We start from the raw sequence: 7,203 nt of genomic DNA on the forward strand, positions 1-7,203 counted from the left end.
AACAACAAAGCATTTATTAGTTGAGTCCTGTACCACATGTTGACGCAATGTCCCACGCACTGAAGTCAAAGTAAACTTTATTGTCATCTCCGCTACATACAGTCCAGTATATAGAGAGACGAGACGACGAGGCTCCAGTTACAGCAGTGCAAATAAACAAACAACAAATATAAGAAGAGTAAGAAAATAAATATACACTTTAGGACCAGGGGTAAAGGGATCAATAACGATTTAAAATTTATAATTTACAGTTTGATGATTTAAAGTCTCACACACAACCTGTCGACAGGGCAGTGGGGCCGGCTGCTTCCAAATAGAGCACATTTCATTCATAATGTTGTAAATCCAAGCCCATTATGTATTCATGATTTGTTCCTGGGTTGTGCGAAATTCCAGAAATACACCTTAGACAAAGTGAATCTGTGAACTAGGGTGTAGGTCAATTAGGTTCATACTGGAGTGCAAAATTAAAACCAATGGAAGATGGACAAGAAAAGTTGAAAGCCATCAGGTGCTCAGTTTAGAAAAAATAGGGGAAAAAAAGAGGAAGAGAAATGAGCAAAAGATAGAGGTAAGCAGATGTGTCATTGGATAATGGCAGGTCATGTATCCTGAAACAATCAGAATCACAATCAGAATACTTTATTAATCCCTAAGGAAATAATGTGGGTTACAGTTGCTCCAAAAAGAAATGGTAAAAATAGTAACAGTACAATACATAATGTTACAGATTTTAATATTAATTAGTCATTGTCAATTGTTGATTTGTCCTGTTCTCATTGTATGACGAATTATGATGGCTGTTTGGTAGCTGTTTGCATACTATGCATACTTTCTCTCTCTTCATGTTCGTGTGTGTGCGCATTTTTCTCTGGTGAAATTCAGTATGGTTCTGACAACAGTTTTATGTGGTTGGGGGGAGGAGGGGGGGAGGGACGCCAGAGGGAGTGTTCACTCAGGGCGCCAAACAGGCTAGGACCGCCACTGGGTAGACCCTACAATAATACATGCAGAGAAAAACCCCAAAATCATCTGACCCCGCTATAGGCCAGCACTTTGGAGACAGTGGGAAAGAAAAACTCCCTTTTACCAGGAAGAAACCTTCGACAGAACCAGGCTCACGGGCAGCCATCTGCCATGACCAGCCGGGGAGAGAGAAAAAAGATGCGATAAAAGACATGCTGTGGAAGAAAGCCAGAGATTAATAACAAGATTCATTGAAGTATGATTCAAGTATGATAAATGAAACCAAAATATGAAACTCTGAGATATCTGTAAAACTACTCCTCTAAAACACTGCCAGACAACAAAATGTTTTATTTTCTGTTAAATTATTTTTCTCTGATAGTGAGTATTCCCTTTGTCTTAAAAATAAATGTAAAATCAAAATCATTGAGTCTGCTGTGATCAAGTGTCAAGCTGTGGAACACATAAGTGCAGTTTTGATAACCAAATATGTCTTTTATGACTTAAAGAAGTCAAATTTACCAAAGCAATAACTTTGACACCCTTGCTCAAATAAATGATCTGAATATATGTAGCTTTCATAATCTCATAACTATGTACTTTTTAATTATGGCAGGAGAAAAAAAGGTTTATGCCCTAAACAGAGGAAAGAGGAAAGTTTTGTAGTGAGACATCCATTTCTGTCACTTCAATTAATTCAAGAAGGGTCAGCCATCTGCCATGACCAGCTGAATAGAACATGGCTTTACCCAGTATAGGTCAGCTGGACAGCAGGAGGGGTGCATAAAATGGTTAGAACTGCCAAAGTGCAATAACCATTTTGATATTGACTAAAATATCGTGTAAATTAAAGTAACATCGTGAAGTTATATACATTGTCTTTGAACTGAGATTCAAAAATAGGAGCCTTCCTAGCTACCAAAATATTTCATTCCTTGCTGGTGGCTCAACTTTCTCAGGCGATGACAAAATTTCATGTCATTCAAACATGATCAAACATGATAAGGACAGCAGGTGGCATTATTAAGCCACGAAATAGATATTATTTCTATACTTTCAATGGCTTATGTGTATTTTTTTTTTCATAAATACACTGGCCAAACACCATGTGTTTAAGAACACGAGGGTGTTGTCAGTATTGTACAGATGAATTTGCCTTTTTTTGCATCAATAAAATTATATTTGTGGTCCAGTTTTATAGCAAAAGTCCACTGAGGCCATACAGAGACCCGAAGCAAACCAATAAACAAGTCAAATGAATGTCAACACAATGAGTCAGAGATGTGACACAGATTAAGATCAAGGATTAACATTGATCTGCAGACAATGCCTTGAGGTAAATGGCTGTGTTGAAGTTATTGTGCAGAGACAATGCTGAATCTCCCAGCTGGCGTATGTAGCGTGCACTGTCACCATCAGTTAGCTTCAGCGCTACTTGCTCAGTGTGATGAAATGGGGAGATTTCAAAACACATCCAAAGTGTACAATGGGTGCTTTCATATTTTCATTTCCACCACTTGTCATGTGTCATAAACTGTGCCTCATATGTCCAAGTTAAAGAAACTATAAAAGTCATGCATTATTTAGGGAAATGAATACAGCATCAGTGTAGGATGTGATGAAAACCTCTGTTGTAGCTCATTGATGTACATTGTACAGACATGAAAACATTTTATGGAGTTATGGCTGTAATAATGGAAATATCCACGGAGTATAATACACTATAGAGGAATATGTAGAGGAATTTAAGTCTTGGCCAATTCTGCTTCATACATTTAAATAACGTTTAATCTGTAAATATTTTGTGACAATTACACACATTTAGTCACAGAAAAAGAACTAGTGTATTTTGGGGGGGTTATTTTTTGTGTAAAAATAACACTGTTTACAGCCCATGTGTGCAATATACACCTTTTTATTTATTTATTGTTTTCTTGTCTATGGACAAGTCTGTAACATGACCCACAGCACAGCATTAAAAGGCTAACTATTTTTCCAGCTAAAAACAACTCGCAGCCACACATACATTACAAAATATACACACACTGTAATTGTCTTCATTTTTTTCCACCACCACCTCATTTTAAGGGTTCACTCAGAGCTTCCACGTATGTCTTCCTTTTATGTGAATGCGAAAGTTTATAATGGTCGGTACTGACGTTGATGTTCCTAAAACAGAGCGATGCTTTTGCAGTCGCAGGAACTTCAAACTTACTGAATTGTGATAACTGCCGTTTAGTGGGCATAGCATCAATTAAAAGTACTCAATTTAGAGGAACAAAACAAAGTGGAACCTGCAGGTAAGAATTTTCCCCAACTCGTGTCAGGAGGCCATTTCTATGATGTGGGCGCCCCGGTGACATGCACGGGGTGACATGCAGATGTGACAAAACAAAAGGGCTTTTCACGCTGGTGCTGCAGTGTCAGAGGACGGTGATTGCATCTGTGTAATCTACATTTGACATTCACACTGGTGATTAAAGGCTGATAGCATTTTCTGCTTCTGTGTCTGTTTCATTTGGTATCAGGATGACATTTTCGGCAGCCTTTAATATGCTTGAAGAAGGCATCATTGGTATTGTTTTCAAGTCAATTCAATTCAGTTTTATTTATATATTGTCAAATCACAACAACTGTTGCCGCAAGGCACTACATATTATAAGGTAAAGGCTGTGGCGACAGTGGGAAAGAGAAACTCCTTTTTAATAGGAAGAAACCTCTGGCAGAACTGGGTTTAGGGAGGAGCAGACATCTGCCATGACTTATTGGGGGTGAGGAGAGGGAGACAGGGCAAAAGACACACTGTGAAAGAGAGCCAGAGATTAATAATAATTAATAATAATTGATTTTAATGCGGGCAGCACGGTGGCACGGTGGTTAGCACTGTTGCCTCACAGCAAGAAGGTCCTGAGTTCAATTCCACCATCAGGCCAGGGTCTTTCTGTGTGGAGTTTGCAAGTTCTCCCCGTGTTTGCGTGGGTTCTCTCCGGGTACTCCGGCTTCCTCCCACCGTCCAAAGACATGCAGCTTGTGGGGATAGGTTAATTGGATAATCCAAATTGCCACTAGGTGTGAATGTGCAAATGAATGTGAGTGTGAATGGTTGTCTGTCCCTATGTATTAGCCCTGCGACAGACAGGCGACCTGTCCAGGGTGTACCCCGCCTTTCGCCCTATGACAGCTGGGATAGGCTCCAGCACCCCCCGCCACCCTGAAAAGGATAAGCGGAAGCGAATGGATGGATGATTTTAATGCATAGTGGTGTATAAAAGAGGTGAGTGAAGAAGAAACTGGGAAGCCCCCATCAGCCCAGGACTATTGCAACATAACTAAGGGCTCAGGGCCACCTGATCCAGCTCTAACTGCATACTAGAGTTTTAAGCCTAACCTTTAAAAAGTGTCTGTCAGCTGAATCCAAACTGGGAGCTGATTCCACAGAAGAGGGGCCTTGAAAGCTGAAGGCTCTGCATCCCATTCTACTTTGAAATACTTAGACTGCAGGCTAACTTGTGGTTAGTCTGAGAGCAAAGTACTAATTTGGGGTCATATGGTACTATGAGGTCGTTGAGATTAGACTGGGCCTGAATGTTCAAAATTTTGTATGGGAGGAGAAGGATTTTAAATTCAGCATTTTGGATCAACTGAAGTTTTTTCGGGGAGTTTTTAGAACAATCTCATGGTAATCAAGAACAATACTCCAGCCTAGAAGTAATAAATACTAGACGCGAACCAGGTTTTCACTTCAGACAGGATGTTTCTATTTTTTCCAGATATTATGTAAATGCAAGAAAGAAGTCATATACATTTGTTTAATATGCACATTGAAGGACATATTCTGGTCAAAAATGAGTTGAAGATTCCTCACAGTGTTACTTGAAGCCAAGGTACTGCCGAGTAAGTATCTAAGACTCATATTTATTGTAATGTCAGGACTCACACAAAATATTAAATTAGTATTCATACAGGGTAACTTTTATTGGTCTTTTATTGGCAGCAGTCTTTTATTAGTTGTTTTAATTTTTTTTTGAAAATCAGACAGCAAGCTGTAATAAACTCCTATTCAAATGTATGTTGATGGAAGTTTTCTTTTGCCACTCTTTTCCCTCTCAACTCCCATCATGTTTCTTTAGCTGTTAAATTATGGATCAAGTATGTAAATGATAGTGACACTTGACTCTTGGAGCAACACAGCAAAGCACTCACATGAAAACTTGTATGAATGGCATCCCACTTGAGTAACCTCATCCCAACATGAGGGCTTTGCTCATCACTGGCAAATTACACATAAAGAAGAACATGCTAGTCATCCAAAGCGAAGTAAGCATGAGAGCTGCTATTACATGAGCAATGCTCCATGTAGAGCTCTTTGCTCATTATGAGGGTCAATAATGTGTGCGATTTTGTTTTGAAGTAATCATGTAATTTAAAATGTGCGCGCCTCTGTGTTACCCGGTGTGCTCTGCTGATTGTTTATGTAGCTTCCTGAAACATGGAAAAATATAAATTGGGAAATTGCTGTCATTATGACCGAAAAGTGAGTAGTTTTGCAGGACTTAGGACCCAGACACTGAGAGGGAGAGCAAGGGCACGAAAAGCAATTCTTTTGTTTTGGGCTGTTATTGTTGGATAAATTCTTTTCTTTCTTGCTTTTTTTTTTAGTCTAGTCACAGATTTTTATTTTTATTTTTACTGGCATGAAAATGCTTCCATAGACTTTGTGTGAAACAAAAACAAAAAACTTTCAAAACCATAACATTTTTTTTTAGGTAAATGCAAAGTGGTGTATAAACACAAAGAGTATAAAATCCAAGTCTCAGACTACCCCCTAAGACCAAGCACCTGGCGACAGTGACAGAAAATCTCATTTTTAACAAGGAGGAACATCCAGCATGAAGGGACAGCCACCAGTTGGGAAAGAGTGAAAAACAAGAGAGCAGATGCACACAGGACAAAAGACACACAGGAACAAGAGCCAGAGTTACTAATGAAAAATAAAATGTGTTGTATAAACAAATGGAGAGTGAAATGAAGTGAGTGAAGAAGAAACAGTGCATGATGGGAAGCCTTCAGCATCATAAGATTAACTAAGGGAGGATTCAGGACCACCTGATCAGCCTCAACTGTATGCTTCATCAAAAAGGAAAGTTTCAAGCCTAATCTTAAAAGTAACGAGGATGTCTGTCTCCCGAATCCAAACTGGGAGCTAGTTCCACAGAAGACAGGTTGGAAAGCTGAATGCCTCCCATTCTACTTATAGAAACACTGGTAACAACAAGTAAGCTAACATCCTGCAAGCAAAGTGCTTTATTTTGCCAATATGGTAATGATTTGGTGTGAAGGCCCTGATTATGTAAGACCCTGTATGTGAAGAGAAGGATTTTAAATTCAATTGTGGATTTAACAGGTAGCTAAATCCACAATGAAGAGAGGCTTATATGGAAGAAATGCAGTTACTCTTTCTAGTCCCTGTCACTACTCTTGCTGCATCATGTGATTTTTATTGCAGGACAATAAAAATCACATGATATGATAGTCCAGCGAAGAGGTACAGGAAAGAGGATAGTTCTAGTTTTAGAGATATTGCAAACTACAAGAAAGTAGAAAACACCTCAATTCTCCAATTACGAAGTATCCATATAAGGTATATTTGTAATCTGTGATCATATTAAGATAATAGATTCTGGAGCCTATCTCTGCTGACAGTGCCCAGTAGACCTTGGATAAGCTGCAAGTCCACTGCAGTGCTAATACAGAGAATCCACTAACTACACACTCTTGCATCCACGGCCATGCGCAGTGCATATAGTCACCACCTAACCTAACATGCATGTATTTGAAATGTAACAGGACACAGGAGTATGCAGAGACAACCCATGCATGCACATGCAGAGCATGCAAACAAAACAAAAACCAGTAGGTTCAAACCATCGTCTTGTTCTAAGGCGAAAGTGATAATAAATGAATCACCAATGTGTCTTGTGTGCGATGCAAAGTGTTTCACGAGTCCAAATTATACTGTGTATAAACCACAGTATTGGCTAACTGACAGTTATAATGGCATCATCATGTGTTGGACTTTAGGCCCTGTGATATACTAAGTCAGTCAACAGCTTGCTATTGCTTCATGTGTTAAATATGTGATATTAGCAACATCAACTCTTGGATTAAGTTCAGGAAAATATATTTCCTTTGATTTAGTATGTGGCATTTCAGAGTTCCCCTATTATATTATTTCCA

Source organism: Copadichromis virginalis, linkage group LG23 (genome assembly GCF_057382275.1).
Source record: "Copadichromis virginalis isolate Kocher_CV1m ecotype Utaka linkage group LG23, C_Virginalis_male_GT1.1, whole genome shotgun sequence".
Lineage (NCBI taxonomy): Eukaryota > Metazoa > Chordata > Actinopteri > Cichliformes > Cichlidae > Copadichromis > Copadichromis virginalis.